At 44.7% G+C, this 17579-nt stretch overlaps 1 protein-coding gene across 3 annotated transcripts in view; it reads left to right on the top strand.

Moving 5' to 3' along the window:
• Nucleotides 1–17579, top strand: part of ATXN1 (ataxin 1) — a 435014-nt gene that overhangs the window by 82531 nt on the left and 334904 nt on the right. Inside the window, exon 3 of one of the 3 annotated variants that reach the window (XM_040967751.1) lies at nucleotides 13938–13979. The exons of the other annotated variants lie outside the window; for them this stretch is intronic. The gene's annotated coding sequence lies outside the window, so the exon portion shown is untranslated. The remainder of the gene's footprint in view (nucleotides 1–13937; nucleotides 13980–17579) is intronic. 3 annotated transcript variants of the gene reach the window in all.

Raw genomic sequence — 17579 nt, 5'->3', positions numbered from 1 at the left:
TCATATGAATAGATTATTTAATCTTTTTCCTTTCTATGTTTGAGTGCAATATTGATTGTCCCTAGAGGGAAAGGCTCTTTATTTTGGGGAATTCTTTGTGTCCTAAATAATTCCTACTAGGTAAATATCTGGTGCTATTGTAATCCTTATAAAGCCTATATGTTGTATATGTTTTATTTATCTGTGAACGGCAGAGTTAGAGAGAAAGAGGGAGAATATTTCCATCTTTTTGTTTCAATCCCCAGATGGCTGCAATGGCCAGGGCTGGGGTAGGCCTACACCAGGAACAAGGAGCTGGAGCTGCCACCCCATGTGGGTAGCAGAGGTCCAAATATTTGGGTCATCTTCTGCTGCTCTTCTCAGGCTTTTGCAGTGAGCTGGCTCAGAAGTGGAGCACCTCGGACAAGACGTTTTATGCATATGGGATGCCAGTATGACAGGCAGCACATTCATTCGCTATTCCACTGCGCTGGCCCCATTGCAAACCTTTGCGCTGACCCATAGGAAGGAAATGGTTAGATAACCAGAAATGGAGGCTAGCTGTTATAATACAGGATGCATACCTTTCTTATTGGGCTTAATGAACACTAGTGTTGCTAATATAATTTATTCACTCCTGATACGATGATGCCAGATTTATTTAAAAAATTTTTTTTCATGGTATGGTTCCATATGCACATGGATTCTTTCATCCACCCCCTATGTGAGATTTGCAATGAATTATTTTTTTTGCATCTTTGGAGCTATTACCTCAGAGGAATATGTCTTCCATGGTACGGTTAGAAATGCAGAAAAATCCTTTGCAGGTTTCAGAGTGTGACGCAGTCTTTATCTTTCGTATGTTTTTATTGATTTTACATTTATAAATCAAAACTTACCCGGTAGTATTATGATTTCCCCTATGCTCCTCTCCCAATTCCCCAGTTGACATCTAATTTCAATATTTGTCACAGTTAATGAATCAGGTTCAGTTTCCCCAGTTTTTAAAATCCAAGCTCTTTTCATTTCTCGCACTCCTCCCAGCATCCAGTAATCAACAGTCTTTGTTCAGATTGAAAGGGTTGCTTTTTAAAAACTATTATTTTAGCTCCTTCGCATGAGAGAGAATGTGCACTATTTGCCTTTTGCTGTCTGGTTTATTTTCACTCACCATGATGTTTCCGGGTCCCATCCATTCTGCTTCCAGTGACAGTATTTTTCTTTCTTCTTTTTTTTTATGACTGACTAATATTCCATCACTGTATATATACACCATATTTTCTTTATCTGCTCATCCGACGGTGGGCATCCTGGTGGTGCAGGCATTTCTGGATGCGGTGATTCTGTGGCATTGCTGGACAATATGGTGGTTCCATTTCTAGTATTTTTAAGAAAGCTTCACCCTGTTTCCCACGGTGATGGCACTAATTTACATTCCTAGCTACAATGTGTAAGAGTGCCCTTTTTTTTCATATTCAGCCTTTATTGCTCTTTTTGACAGTCTTCATATTTGCAAATTGATGTTCTGTGTTTTTCTTTTTTTTAAATTATTAATTACATTGTATTATGTGACACAGTTTTATAGGTACTGGGATTCCTCCCACCCCTGCCCTAACCCTCCCCCCATGGTGGATTCCTCCACCTTGTTGTGTAATGTTCCGTGTTTTTCAGGGATTGTATAGAATTTGCGTAACAAGGCATTGCTGAAAACGCCCTTGGCAATAGCATTCTACCCTGCAAGAGAGAATATTTCAGTTTACACTTTTGTGACTTTGCATGCATTTATTAATAAATTCTGTATGATGACATTCTTTTAATTATCAGAAAAATCACATGAATCGTGAATTACTTCTAATTTTATCCCTTGAAATATTCCACTGTTAAGTATTTGTATGCAGAAGAGAGATAGCAAATAAATACGCTAGTTGAGCTAAATGATTTACTATGAAAATATATTTTTATTTAAGAGTTTGCAAATGCTTCCAGGGTATCTCAACTTTTATAGTTTAGATATTCTGTAATTTCAGTAATGGCTGTTTTCTCTGTTTGCCAATTTGTTTTGATGTCGATTGTAACTTCTCCTTTTTTTATTACCTGTAAACATTTTATGTTAGCTGTATAAATACGCTCAAATTTGATGAAGTATACCACTGTGATATGACTTCCAATAAAAGGAAGGGAAAAAAAATATCAATAAATGGTATTTTTTTTTCCTTTCAGATTCTAACAAGGACTATGGATGAATTTTCTAAAAGTTGACTTTAAGTTTATTTATTTGTATTAGTTAGGAAGGCAGAATGAGAGAGAGAGAGAGAGAGAGAGAGAGAGAGAGAGAGAGAGAGATTCATTTTCAAATTCACTTCCTAAATGCCTGCACCAGCCAGGACTGGGCCAGGGAGAAGCCAGGAGCCTGGAATTCCATGATGGTCTCTCATGTTGAGAGGCAGTAAGCCACAAACCTGAGCTCTGAGGATGTCAGCTGGAAGCTGAAGGCAGGAGCCTGAGCCCAGGACAGTACTAGATTCAGTTTCCACATGCGCTGTCTTAGCCATTGGGCCAACCGCCTTCCCAAGAAGCTGAATTGGAAAGTCTTTATCTTGGCAGTGTGGGTGCAGGAACACCAGTGTGTACCCTTCACAGTGTGCCTCACGGTCTGTGGGCGGGGGAAGCACCTAAGGCGCCCTCACTCATTACTCATGCACTTGTTCTCCCCCAGAAAGGGGAAACCCGGGCCCCACACTTCACTCGCTCTGCACAATGGGGGTCAGGGGACGGTGGGTGTAGATGTCGGTGTCATTTGGCAGAAGCCTTTGTGGTCGAAGCTTAGCCAAACGCAGTTTCATTACTTTCCTATCAGTGTGTGTTACAAGCTACTGCCTAAATGATGTTGGTGATAGAATGGGTACTGTCATGGAAAAAAATGCCCAATCCACTTACCTATCAACTGACCTAACACTGCAAACATTTGGGTTCTTTCCCAAATCATAGGTAATTCCTGGAGTCAGAAGTTGGAAGATGTGTGTGTGTGTGTATGTTTCAACTTAACAAATACCATTAGTTCACTGACCATTTCTTTAAGTTTCCTAAAGACAGTGTTGTTCTGGCAGGCTTTTTGGTTTCTTTTTTCCCCCCATGAAGTCCTTATCACTTTGGGAATATTCAAGATGAATCAGTGAAAAAAAAAAATTTTTTTTTCATCTCCTAATTTAAGAAAGAAGACACTTAACTTGCTAATAAGTTCCTAAACATTTATAGGTTATGTAATATATTCAAGGAAGTTGAATTATATATTCATTAAGAATACATTATCTCTATTAGCAGAGACTACATGAGTGAGGCTTTCCTGAATGCTGAATGCTGAGAAAGTGCCAGAAGAGTTGTCACTTGGGGTGGTCCCCTTAGGAATTCTGTCGTGGTCTCAGTCTGGGATATTAACTGCTGCGTGCTCATTGGCAAGTTCCCTGGGTTCTCTGGGCCTGAGGAAAATGGGGAAGGGAGCATTTATCAGTGGATGTCAAATGTGTGTTTAGAATCTCTGAGGAGCTCTGGGAAAGCCTAATTAGCCAAGGGTCTGGGAATCATTACCTTACAGCAGGTGTTTGGTAACTTCAGTTCATTGGGCCTGTCAATCACACCATCACAACATCTTTTGAAGAGCACCCCCTATTCTTTCACAATCTCAGTGAATCCTGAGCAAAGGCAGTCTTTGGTCAGCAGTGAGCAGTTCTACAAAGCCTTGAGCCCCCTGTAACTAATCCAACTGGGAACATTTGAAAATGAGAATGAAGAAATGGACTTGGCCATTTTCAAGGACTTGGTCATCTTCAAACACAAGTCCAAGATTAGTCCAAAGAAATAGTTGGAAATGAATTTCTCTCTGCTCTCCACTCCCATTGAAGAAAATGAGGCAAAATGGGGCATCCACGTTCTTTGGAGATCGGAGGGTGACTTTCTCAAAACATTCGTACCTCCTGGCTGTGAACTGTGGGCCAGATTTGTCTGAACATCAGACCAAGAATGACAGTGGTCTCCCTCTGCTGTCATCGTGCTTGACCCGAGGAGGGGCCAGCAGAACAAGCTAAGAGCCATGTGCAGTGAGAGGCGCTGACAGCTCAGCTCACTGGCACCCTGTTGCATTGCCCCGGTTCGTGCAGCTGGGACTGTGGGGGAGAAGGGAGCTGGAAGCAGAGGAGGGAAAAAGAGACTTGCGTGGATGCTGAAGGGGCAATACCCATCGTGGCTGCCCGGCTGGCTGCCAAAGCGGAAAACACTGGTGAGCCCTCCGGCGCTGGCTTGCCAAGCGTGTTTGTACTAGAATAGGGTTCAAAAATTCAAACAGGGCACTGTCTGTTTTTAAGGACTTCTATGAAAGATCTGTTTGTCCTGAGTCTAACTCCAAGAGAGTCTATTTGTCCTAAACGCTCTCAGGTAACTCTGAATCCCCATGAATATCTTTAATTCCCACCATACAGAAGACAAAAGCTCTAGGTTGGAAGACAAAGCTCAGGAGGGAGAGATTTTTCCTCTGCCTTATGGATGGTGAGGAGGACTCTGTGTCGCAAGTTCCTGCAGGGTGGCTAGCAGAAGTGGCAAGTTGAAACAGCCTTAAAAGTGCCGAAGCCGAGAGAATGCTGTGTGTGTTCCAGCAGCCACAATTAGCTTTGGAAGGCTGCTGATGGGGTGGCATGGGGCTTTGCTAGCAGAGCCGGCAGCTGTGCATTGGTCCATTGGGCACTGGCTCTGACTCCAGACGTGGTCCCCATCCAGAGTGAAGAAAGCTGCTATGTCCTGTTTCAGCTACCCTGTCCAGGGGGGCATCGAGACTTGCGTGCTGAACACCCAAAGCAGTGCTTGAGGCTGTCACAGAAGGGTCCTCTGTCCTGAGCCAGTCTCTCTCTCTCTCTCTCTCTCTTTCTCTCTTTTTACATTGGAATGGCCAGATGGAAGCAAGCAAAGGATGCTTTTTCTGTCATGTTTTGGAAACCTGGAGCTCATCAGCTTTCTGGTTGATTCTGGCTGTCAGGGTGCCTGGTGCCAGCTCAGCCATGAGCCAGGTTTCTGAGGTTCTTCCTGACCCAGGTTGGCAACCACTTAAAAATAGCTGTCATTTCAAGTTCAGCTAAAATATATAACTCAACAAATAATGATGTAAAAAAAAAAAAAGAGAGACAGAGAGCAGATGAACTGAAGTAGGGAAATAAGGATTAACTGACCCAAAGGGAACAGTCTTGCCATGAAAAATACTATAAAACATTTTCTGGAAGGTTCTTGCTGACAGCATTGCCTGTACTGTAAAGGAGGTAGCTCTGAACTAGGCCTTTCCCCTCCCAGAGGTTCGATCTTTGGAAACTTCCTTGAAGATGGTTGTACTTGTACTTACCATTGGTTTGTCATGGGCGTCTGTGTATGAATGTGGCTCAGGGCCCTGGAAGGAAATGAAAGGCCACTGTGACTGGTCCCTGTCTTCTATTCCTTTTTTGAATTCCATTCCGTGGGAATTCCTCACGTATGGGAAGACATTGCTGATTTGGGGGATGAAAAATGAGAATAGCAAAATAGGAGGAGGGACATTCATATAGTTTGTCTCAACATTGATGGTGTTCGTGTGTGTGTGTGTGTGTGTGTGTGTGTGTGTGTGTGTGTGTAGGGAACTGTCATGAAAGACAGTCTGTAACTAAGCCAGAGTTCAAGACTCACCTGTGAGTCTGTGATTGCTGCCTCCTATCCAGGCTCTTACAAAAAGTGCAGAAAAGGGTGGGAGAGGACCATGATGGCCAGTCCCCCGGTGAGTTCTTCACCATGAGGCGTGACTTTCGCTTTCAGGGCTGTGCTCTTCAGAGAGTGGGTCTCGTTGCCTCCATGGCGCATCCTCCACCAACATCTCCTGCCCCTGCTGTGCGTGTGTCTCATTGGCATTTGAGTGCATGGTTCATAAAACTGCTGACAGTTAAGCTGCCTCGCACCTTCTCCTGGCACCGGGACCTCCCCTGTCAATGCTCTCTGTATGTTCTCAGAGTTGCATAATCACAGTTACTCTAGTTTACTGTGCAGTGTTGCTCAGTGACTAATGGTCTAATCAGGACCTGGAAAATACATCAACAGTTCCACAGAAGCAATGGATTCACTGAGCTCCTTTCATCCAGACAAGAGTGAGCTAATGGGAATGAGAAAGACGGCGGTGTGCGGCAATGTCTCTGAAGTGCTACTGTGCGTGCAAGCGTTCCCACCACTCCCGAGTGTTCCCACCACTCCAGAGTGTTCCCACCTCTCCCATGCAATATGGTTCGCTGATGGCTGATCTTTTTCATATGCATGAGGTGAGAGTGCTAAGCCACTGTCATCATTGGCTCTTGTCCGGCGTTTGTTCATGTGCATGGTAGACTTGTTGCAGTCGTCTTCCTTTTTTCTAATGCCACGGGTAGTGACAGTCCTGGAGGGGCAGCTGTGGCAGCCTTCTGCATCGTGGCCTTGCTGGAGGTTCTGGTCTTGCACCCAGGTTTCTTAGGAAAGAGTTGCAATGGGACTGCCTGGCTCACTCCTGTTGCTAATGGACACATATTCTGGTTCTCTTGTCCTTTGTGGCACTTGTTCTACAATGAGCAACCGAGGGGCCCCAGGGTAGAGCTTGGCCCCATGGTAGTGCATGTGTTGGGGGGAGTGTGTGGGTGTGTGCAGGGTGTGCATGTCAACTTGGAGCGCTGAGAAGTTGGGGCAGAGAAATAATATACCTCATGGTTCCATCTCCCTCTGCTTTGGAATTCCTTAGATACCCTCAATTTCTCCACCCAAACTCTTGATTGTCTCTCAGCTTGATCACTAAGGTTAAATCTTTTAAGATTCTTGATGAAATTGCTCCATTCCCGGTCTTCCATGGAAGTAATGATGCCAACCATGACTAAAGAAATAATGAATAAGCAAGTTCGTGCTTTCTAAAATATTCAGATGAATTGCTCCATAGGCTCACACATGAGTTCACTCATAAAGTGTGTGTTATGTGTGTGTGTGGGGGGGAGGTAAAGTCTATATTTATGGTAGTGTTTAGCTTCTTTCTGGCCACACTGTGGTGTCACAAGTTAAGCATCTGCCTGCGATGCCAACTTCCCATGTGGTCATGGGCTTGAGTTCTGGCTGTTTCACTTTCAACCTAACTCCGTTAGTGCACCTGGGAAGGCAGTGGCCCAGTCCACTCCATTGCAGCCATTTGGGGAGTGAACCAGCAGATGGAAGACTTTTACTCTCTGTTGCTCTGTTTCAAACACATTAAAAAATCTTTTTTAAAAAAGAATTATGTAACTGACAAACGACCTTGTATACCAGTGGGGTTTGTTGCACTGTAAGCTGCTGGAGAGTAGGAGGCTAAGCAATTTGTCATGCCTTCTGGAAGCTGACCCTTGGTTCATCTCTTGGGCTCACCCCAACACAAGTGCTGGGACTTCCTGGACCCATCTGTTTGTGATGGTGGATCTGTGGAGGTGTTTGTGTCTCACTTTGTTATTCTGTCCCTTGAAGGGTGTGCCTCCAGCAAAGAAATTGACAAGTACAGTGGATCAGAGTCGATTTTGGACCCCAGCATGCTGTGGATTATGGAAGGGGAAGGAAATAGAAGGAGAGGTTTGGAAATGATGGATGTTTCTAGGACTCCTGAAAGCAATGGATAGTGATGGAAGTGGTCGTCTTGTCCCAAAACTGTCTCCAGGTCCCTTTTGCAGACCACTTGTGGAACTGCTCTCTCTGGAAAAGCCAGCCACGGGGCCAGGGCCAGAGCTGCAGCTCCCAGTACTCACTGAGATCTCACACACTCTGCGAAGTCCCATTATCCCTCGTGAATGTGAGAGACCATGGGAAACTATTGCAAAGCAATGAATAAGCAAGAAAAGGAAGCAAAAGAGATTATTGTCAAACCTTGGGGAGTTCTTGACATTTATTTGACTGTATGCTATCATTTTAAAACAGAGGCAGATAATGCAGCTACTAGGTTAAACATTTTATTTTAAAATGTGATTTTTAAACTGACTCTTAGAACTCAGGATGGGATGTCACAATTCCTGTAGAACAATGATACATCTGCTCCTATGCTGAAGTCAAAGAAACTTCCTATTACAGCAGACTGAATTGGAACTTGCTAGAAGGCACTAATATTTTTACTGTTCTGCGCCTCATCTGGGGGCTATAGCACTGTATTTGAAAATGAAGTGAAATTTACATGAGGTTTTTTTTTTTTTTTTTTTGGTTGCCATCTTTTCCTTAGGTAGACAGTGTAAACCCTCCTCTGAATTCAAAAGAAGTTGCAGTTTGTAAATTATTTGAAAAAACTGAGGGATTGTTTTCAAAGTGATTTCAACTGTATATGACTTTTGTTTAACTTTAGAAAAAAAAATTTCTTTTGAAAGGTAGAGACAGAGGTTACAAGCAGAAAGAGAGATCTTCCAAGAGCTGGTTTACACCTCAGATGTCTGCAACAGCTGTGTCTGGGTCAGGCTGAAGCCAGCAGCCCTTGACGGTGGCAGCTGTCACCGATGCTTCCCCGGGTGTGTGTCATCCAGTAGCTGTGTTCTGAAGTGCAGCTGGACTTGAGCGCTGGCACTTTGAATCCCAACATGGGCATCCCAGCTGTATCTTTTCCACTGTTACATATGTACAGAGAGAAGGAGATACAGAGAGAAAGATCTTCCATACACTGGCTCACTCCCCAAGTGGCCACAACAACCGGAGCTGAACCGATCCGAAACCAGCAGTCCGGAGCTTCTTCTGGATCTCCCATGCAGGATCCCAAGGTTTTGGGCTGTCCTCGACTGCTTTCCCAGGCTACCAGCAGGGAGCTGGATGGGAAGCAGGGCCACTGGGACATGAACCAATGCCCAGGTGGGATCCCAGCGCATATAAGGTGAAGACTTTAACTACTAGACTACCGCACCAGGCCCCAATCTTGCCTAATTTTTCAACGTAATGCCTCACATTAAAAACTGAGTCCTCTATGATTTCATTCCCTCCTTCCTCCCTCTCTTCCTTCCTGTTTCACTTATCTGGTCATCTACCATCCGTTCATCCATCTTGCTTTTCTTTCTCTCCTTTCTTCCTTCCCTCCCCTTTTTTTAAGCTTTTGATTAATTTCCACAGAATTGTGTATGTGTGTGTGTGTGTGTGAAATTAAAATAATGTTCTAGGGAACAGGCATTGAAGAGTTGTTGAGGCACCACTTGGGGTGCCTGTGTCTCAGGTTTCACGTTGGAGGGCATGCTTTGGCATCCAGGCTCCTCCGCTGGTTCTTAGATTTTTGCTGATACACACCGCGGGAGCAGCAAGAGGTGATGGCTCAGGTGCCACCTGTGTGAGACTGAGATTGACACACCTGTTCCCGGCTTCAGCCTGGCCCGACCCTGCTGAACTGTGGGTACCAGCCAGTGGATGCAAGAATCTCTCCATGTCTGTCTGCCTCTCAAATAGTGATATCTGCATAAATGAGGGGACCACTAGCATGCTGCAAATTCAGACCTCTTAGAAAAGATAATAGTAAAAGCATTCTGGAAAAGGCTACCCAAATCCTCCCATCCAGTGCTGCTGCTTGTCTTCTATTTCTGATGGTCTATTTACTGCGGGGAAAGTATACTTGCTCCAACTCGGCCCGGTCCTCTGTGAACATAGCATACCCAGCCCTCTGTAAGCAAAGGAGTGATGCTTGACTTCAAAGTCATCTCTGACAAGATAGAATGAACATAATTGAACATGATTGGTGTACTGGAGTAGGTGTTGTTAATATTGGAAATAAGATTTGGTGAAGTAAGCAAAGATATTCAGTAGATGATGAAGACTTGAAAGCTGATACAAACACATACATCTTTTCAAAAAAAAAAAAGCCAAAAGAAATTAATCTGGATATTTAAGAAGCCAGACTATGAGTAAGTAAGAACACCAGTGAGAATTCTGAAAGTAATGTTCACGTGGGTGCTGTGCTTATTCGATCTGAATCTGGGGCACGGTGGATGAACAAGTAACAACCCTTAAAATTACTGCTGTCACTTCTTACTCAATCCTGCTTCTAATTCATTTCAGTACAGATTTTTTCTCCCTTTTGCTGTTGGTAAAATTAAGTGGCAAGAGAAAGAGAAAGCCCAAGTTATTGCTAGAGTTTAAGAGGAAAACAACAACAGGTCTTTGTAGGCTAACAGGCACTGGAGAAAGTTGCAAGGAAAAAAAATTCATGTACCTGTACTAAACACCCATCAGGCAACTATTGAATTTGAAAAGACCACGCTGACAACTTCAAGTGCTCTATAAATACAGAAACTTGGGTGTGATGATGGAGAGAGCCAGAGTGAATTACGAGCAGATGCAGGAAATTATAAACAGCGATATCTGAATTTCATCAATTGTCTTTTGCTTGCATTCACAATTAGTCATCCAGTGAAAGCAATGTAGGTGAACGTTTCCCTGCCTATAAAAGGAAGGGAGACTGAAAAGACAAATGTTCGTGTCAAATCTACAGGAAGAATAGTCTTCGATGGGCTGCCACGCAGACTGCCTGCTTCCACTGTGAGAATGAAACATTGTGCAGGTAAAATGGGACGAGCTCGCAGGGTTTAGGACAAAAAAAAAATCTTAATCCCCAGGTTTTATACTCACATCTCTTTGTACAGAAGTGTTTTCAAACTACTCCAGACCTAAAGATAGAGAGAGAAAAATCAACCAAGGACTGAAACAACAACAAAAAAAGAATTTCAGCCAAGTATTCGCAAATCAAGCATGATCAGGAATTTGAGTTTCAAAAATAATGGGAATAGGCTCCGTGTGCCTCCTGTCCTGGTGTCTAGGTGGGATTTTCAAAGAGTGCTCGTTCTGAGGAGAGGAATGGAGCCATAGAAAACTGCCCTCCCCCTCCCCAGAGCACAAGCAGGCGGCATCCAGCGTTTGGGGTCTGCCCAGGGCCGCGGCTTGTGTCCGTCCGCCTTGCCCGCGGTTTCTGCCCAGTTGTTTGTTTTCGTGCCCTCTCTCATGAAGGTGGGGGAAAACTGCTTTAAGAATAGGAATGACTCTTTGACTTCATGTTTCCCATTGCTTACTGTGGCTCCTCTGACATTGTCATGGATTTCGTTGCTAATTGCTAACTAACAGGTGGAAGCAAGGCAGTGAAGTAAGATAGAAGCTTGGTTGTGATAGGCTACCAACTATCCCTGTGGCTGTGATGGTGTAGGAGATCCGTGATCAATGTTCATGTCCACCGTTTGTCAGTGGAACATTCCAGAGAGGCCATTTTTGTCTTGGAATCTGGACGGAAGGCATTTCTAACCAGAAAGACTCACATTGAAATTCTTTGATCAGCTCAAACAATCCACAACTGTAGAGATGGTTTGTCCACTGGAGATCAGGATGAGTAACCCAAATTTACATATTTTATAGAAAAAAAAAATCAAGTCACAGCCACACCACTTCTGACCCCACTGCCTGCTAATGGCCTGGAAAAGCATCACAGCATGGCCCAGGTGTTTGGGCCACTGACAGCCATGTGGGAGAGATGGTTGATGAAGCTCCTGGCTTCAGCTTGACCCAGCCACCAGCACAGGGAAGGTGTCTCTGTCCCTCCCTCTCTTAGCTGTAACTTTGACCTTGGTCAATCACTGCCTGCTACCTGGTGGGTGTGGCTTAGAGCTTCCCTGCCCATGACCTAAGGCACTGCTCCTCCCTCCCCACCCCCACAGGGGGGACCTCCCACTTGGCTAGAAGGTCAAGGGGAATAGACTTGTCCTAGCCAATTGCAGTGTCTTTGGTGGGCAAGGACCTGCTAGAGGACGCCCTCCTGCCTTGCCCTTCAGTAACCTTTTTTAACCCTGGGGTCTTTATTGAATAAATTGACATTCTTGACCAGCTCATCTCTAGTGGTTTTTACGGCCTAAGAACACTGTTGCATCACCCTCAGTGACTTTGGGGCCAGCTAGCAGGTCTGAACCCCGAGATTTGGCTTTAAAATCAAAACCTTTTTAAAAAGATATCTTTGCTTGTATGTCCTTCACCAGGGTGTTACCCATCTTTAGCAGTGTCATCCTAACATGCCACTGTATGTGCTGAGCATTCCATGGTCTGGTTGCGAAAGCCACAGAGACACGGACTCCCTGGAGTTACCTGTCTTTGCTGTTTGCTTTCATGAGATAACTCTTGGGAATTGAACACGTTGGCATGTCATCGGTATGTGGCATTATGCATGTGTTCCCTTCCCCTGGCAACTCCTAGGGCAGTGGATCTGCATGCGAGGGTCCTCCTGACTTTTGAAAATCTGTGTCCCCCTGCTGTGTTGGAGCCAGAAAGTGAGTGACATTACCGAAAACCTCCCACCTGCCTTCAAAGGCGCTTTTAAACATCTGAAAGAAGACAGCGGGTAGAGATCTTTGGAAGATGATGTTGGCTAACCAGGTAGGTTAGGGACCTACCTGACCCTCAGAGAGTTCAAGTGTTACTGTTTTCGGGTTTTAGAGGACCATTGTGTGGGTTTGTGAAAGACTTCCAGGAGAGAATATGTAGTCAGGAAGCCTGAGTATTCAGACAGGGAATGGCAAGAGTTATGATGCGGAAGTTAATCTTCCAAGGTTGCAGTCATGTTGATCCTTTGAAAAGCCCCTGGTTCCTCCTGCCTGCCTGGGATGTGCACACATGTTCCTGGAAGCCTCTAGAGTTAGTTTTCCAATCAGCCGTTCACAGGGCCACCTCCATGCAGACCTCGCCAAACTCCGCTGGGCTGCAGGTGTCCCTGAGATGGGTTGTGCGCCGGCAAGCTTTCCGACTGACCCTGGGAAACGATCGTTTTTGTTGAATGGCTTCCATGAGGACAGGAAATTTGTTCCCACTGTTCTGCTTGGTCATTTGGAAATTGGAATCCAGAGTCGGAGCAGAATTCAGAGTGATGCCGAACAGGGTCTGTTCACATCGTGGTTGAAGAACTTGAGGAAATGATCCGTTTTGCTTGTGGTGTGGATTTCCTACTCCGGGACAGTGGCTGGTTCCCAGATCTGCTTCCAGAACAGCTGTTCCGTCATAGGAGCCAGGCTTTCGGTCAATCAGCTGCCTGTTTGGTCTACAAGAGGCTAAACCTGATTGAAAGGGTATTTTGTTAATGATATCTGGGTAATAAAGTTGGCAGGGAGCTCTAAAAAGTTCTTTGTAGCTGTTGAATAGCAAGGGTTGGCCTCCAAGGGTTGGAGCAGCAGCCGAGACCGTGAGCTCTGGGCTGTGTTGGGCCAACCATCATTGTGGATCAGCCATGTTTCCATTGCTTGTGGCTGGGAGTAAGTGCAGTGGGACCATTAAAGAACGCCTGTGGTTGGATTTTGACTCAGAGCTGTTTTAAAATGCCAAACAGACTGAATACATGGGAAACATATTTGAATATGACCAGCTGCAACAGACAAATAGAAATATAGATGCAGGTTGAACATTTCAAATCCCAAAATGCAAAATCTGAAATGTACCAAAGAACAAGAATGCCATACCATGAAACTTTGTATCATGAACAAAATTACTGAAAACATTGCATAGAATTAACATCAGGCTGTTGTGTTTATTCATTTATTTGTTGGAAAGAAACGGATAGAGGCAGAGAGATCGTCCACCTACTTATCAGCCCCCAAGTGCCTGTAACAGCCAAGACTGAGGCAGGCCCAAGCCAGATAGCTAAGAACTCTTGTGGGGCTCCCATGTGGGTAGAGGGTCCCCAGGACCGGATGCATTGTATATTTCTTCCCAGAGTGCACATTTCCAGGAAACTGGATCAGAAGCCAAGCAGCAAGAACTCAAACCGAGTATTCTGATGTATGTTTAGCCTGGGAGCTCATCCCCACGATATCTTGTTATGTATAAGTATTGCAAATATTCCGAAGTCTGGGACAGTGTGACAGACAATATCCTTGTGGTCCCAGATGTTTTGGGGGAAGGACGCTCAACCTGTACACACATGATGGAATTTCTCTTTCTAGGGCAGAGATCTGATGGCAAAACCCAGACCACCAAGTCAACCAGTAAGAGCTGATTTTCTCCTCAAAGGACATGTGGCAATGTCCACTGACATTTTCCAGTTATCACAGCAGGGAGGGAGAGTTAAGTAGCAGGGCTGGCATCTAGTGAAGATGAGTTCAACATCCTCTAATACAAAAGATAATTCAGACTTCTCTGGCCCAGCATGTCGGCATTGTTGGAGCTAAGAAATGCTACCTTCCTCTCTCTCCTTTTCGGGGTTCCTGGGGTCATCACTTAGTCTGTTTTGGTGGAAAGTCTGAGTCGGAGGACAGATGGGTACAAGAAGGGGTCCTCACGTGTTGTGTTAGAGCTGCTGTGATTTGCTTCTGTAATCATTTGCTACATGCTTGGTGGCTCCAACAACACAGTTTACTGTCTTACGGTTCTGTAGGTTGGAAAGCCAGTGTAGATTTCACCCACTCGAAGCTCAGGGATGCCTTCTTTGTACGGAGCCCAATGAGAATTTGGATCCTTGCTTTTGTGGGTTCCTAGTGGCTCTATGTGTGTCTTGGCTCTTTCTTCTGCCTTTAAAGCCAGCCATGTCCCATCTTTTTGTGGTTTTCTTCCATATCCAGATCTCCCTCTTACGTGTTTTTGTCTCTTTCTTCCGCTTTTGAGCACTCTGGTGGTCCCCTGAGGTCCACCCTTAATCCAGGACAGGCTCTCCCTCTCAGCATGGTAAGGCAGTCACACTTGTGAAACCCATGGTACCATACCGAGTCTTCCCAGGTTCTGCATATCTCTACAAAGCTTTGATTCTGCCTCGCCCAGACTTCAAGCCGCTTACCAATACCGTAGCTCACTGACTTGGGTGAGATGCAGAAAGAAGAAGAACTGGAAAATGATTTGAAAAGTCTGTTGCCAGTGGCATCATTTCAGCATGTTAGAAGCAGTTTTTCCTTTAGTTAATGTACTATGACACAGAAAGTATTTGGAAGACACTGACAAGTCCTTGTTTCAATTCGCAAAGATACATTCCTGTAAGAGAGGCAATGCTGATGGGGAGGCTAGCCAAGGGGTTCTAAATCCAGTGGGTCCACCTCAGTCCTCCCTGGGTGTGAAGAGTGGGTTGCTAAGACAGCAGCCAGTGAACCAGCATCCGTGATGCTGTTTTCCAATCCCAGCTGCTGCGCTTCAGCAGGTCTGGGGTGGATCCCAGGGGTTGTGTTTTTCAATGAGCTTCCTCTGGTGATTCATTTCCCATGGGGATTCCTGGATCCCTGTCTCAGAAACAGCATTAGAGAAAAGCAAAGTATGATTTTAACAGGGATGTATTTGAATCATAATGTTTAAAATGAAATCTTTGCCAAATACTGATTTTAGATGTCAGAATGAGTATGTACTTCAGTTCTCGACTTTTGTGTGTGTGTGTGTGTGATGCTCAGCTACATCAGAGTCTGCCCAAATCCTTGACGTCCTCAGCCATATCCATGTGTCAACACTGTAGTGACTTTCAACCCTCATTGTTTTAATGAGGACTCTCTTTTTGTGTGTGGTAATCTTCTCTTGTAGTGATGTAAGTACACTTTTAGCTTGGCTTGGGAATCTTAATACAGGCTTTGGGCCCCCCTTTTAATGAGTTATAACCAGGTAATCATTACAGATCTGTTTAGAGGCTCCGAAATTACATTTAAGAACTTCCTTGCAGGCAGGCATTGCCCAACGTACATTAGGTCTAGAAACAAATCCGTCAGCTTCATTTTAGGGATAGGCATCTGGAGTTGAGTACTGTCATCCAGCAAGTCCTGAAGGCCTGCTTTATGCTAGAATCTTCTTTGATCCCTACCGTTGCATGACATGGCTGGTTTGTCTGTTGTTCCATAGCTTTGCTCTACTTTCCTTAGTTTGCACTCCTCTCCTCCTCCTTTGGAATCCTTTCTCAGACGGAGTGTCCACTTCCATAGGGGTGTCCATGGTGCCTACTGCCTGTGGACAAGTGGCGGGCAGGGTTCCTCTCTGAGCTATATATTCTATAGGTAGTGGTAAGTTGCAGACATGGCATCATCGTCTGTTGCTCAGATAGTCATCCCCAAATGTAAACCTTGGCAGTGACTTTTTATTAAAAGGACCATGTTGAGAATCGCCATGTAGGTGTATGATGTCATGCTGTCACCAATTAGGCAGAGTCAATGCATGTTCCCGGGGATGGTTTGTAATCTGGATTATGTATTCTGCATGTCGCATCAACATGAAAGATAAAATTGAATTGTTGGCATGTGGTTCTGGTGAGCAGAAGCAGTTATTATACATTACTTGGTAAAATTCATATTCATATCTTGTCAGTTTACAGTGAGCCAGAGATCAAAAATAACACTCATTTCGGTTTTAGTAACTGCTTAAAAAATATCTCGAATCCTTTTATTTTCTTTAGCTTGACTTCAAGTTGCGTTTTAAATATGTGGCCTTTCAAACAGTAATAAAATGCCATGATTCAACTTGGCAATGCCCGACAAGGACATATTTCTAGGATCATTTTTTAGTGGTTAAAAATCAAATGAAGTCTTGGATAAAATGACCAAAGGCACAGGTGGGCTGCTAAAACCCAGAAAGACGTTTGAATGACATGCTAGTTCTTGGACCTCAAATATTCTGCCCACCTGGTTTCTCCAGATCTATCTTTGTTGCTTTGGCAACAAAGCGGGGCATCACTGATGTGTTTCATTTTTTCTGCTGATTTCTCAAGTTTTATTACATGGTGACGTGACATGCAACATTTGTATGCATTTGTGTGGCACCGTGGAGTACGGTTTCCATATCTGTTTTCATGCTGTGATCATGGATGGGTTTTTCGCAGCCCCCTTTCTCTCTAGTGGTGGTCTGGAGAATGTGCCATTGTCATCTGTGGCTTTTATTTGGTGGCACCCAGGGATCAGATTGATGGTCTGTGGAGCCAGTTTTAGTTGAATTCAGTAGAGTGGATCAGAAGACCCGGAAAAATTTGGGCTTTTAGGTGCAAAGCTTTGGCTGTGTGAGGAGGCTAGAACAGCAGTGCTAAAGAGACAGAAATGAAAGGAGTTGGTAAAAATCAACGTGAAGTACAACTCATGAATTTGAACTAGCTCACGTGTGGAACAGCAGGGAAGGCAGGGGGAGTTGATTCTAGGGTTTCTAGTTCAGGTAACTTGCTAATATTAGGGCACCAGGACTCATAGAAAGACGGTGTCCCAGGAGTTTCTTGATCTAGCTGCCTTTGCTTTTCTGCTTGTCATAGTGCTTTGATTGTACTGCTTCTGCTTGGGGGTCACAGCTTGCGTGTGAGGTGGTTGTGGGGTGTCAGTTGTTCAGAGTGGGCACAACCTGGGGTACAGATACCAACAATGCAAATGTGAAGGCAGAGGAGGAAGGAAAGTGCTAGTCTAGAACCGAACTGGTGTGTGATGTGAAACGCCCCGGGGTGTGTGTTGCCAGCCTAAGAGCTGAGAGCAGTGGGAGAAGTTTGATATTTGACCTAAGTATACCAGCCCTTTGCTGACTAAAGTTCATGACTGAGAACACTTATCTTTTGTAGCACAGCACTCTGGGGCGGGGGGGGGGGGGGTTCTACCCAGATGGAAAAAGAGAATAGCACTTCACAGACCATAATTTCTTAAATGTTGCCATAA

Source organism: Ochotona curzoniae, unplaced genomic scaffold, assembly GCF_017591425.1.
Source record: "Ochotona curzoniae isolate NIBS_2020 unplaced genomic scaffold, NIBS_Ocur_1.0 scaffold_461, whole genome shotgun sequence".
NCBI lineage: Eukaryota > Metazoa > Chordata > Mammalia > Lagomorpha > Ochotonidae > Ochotona > Ochotona curzoniae.
This window is presented reverse-complemented; position numbering and strand designations above follow the sequence as displayed.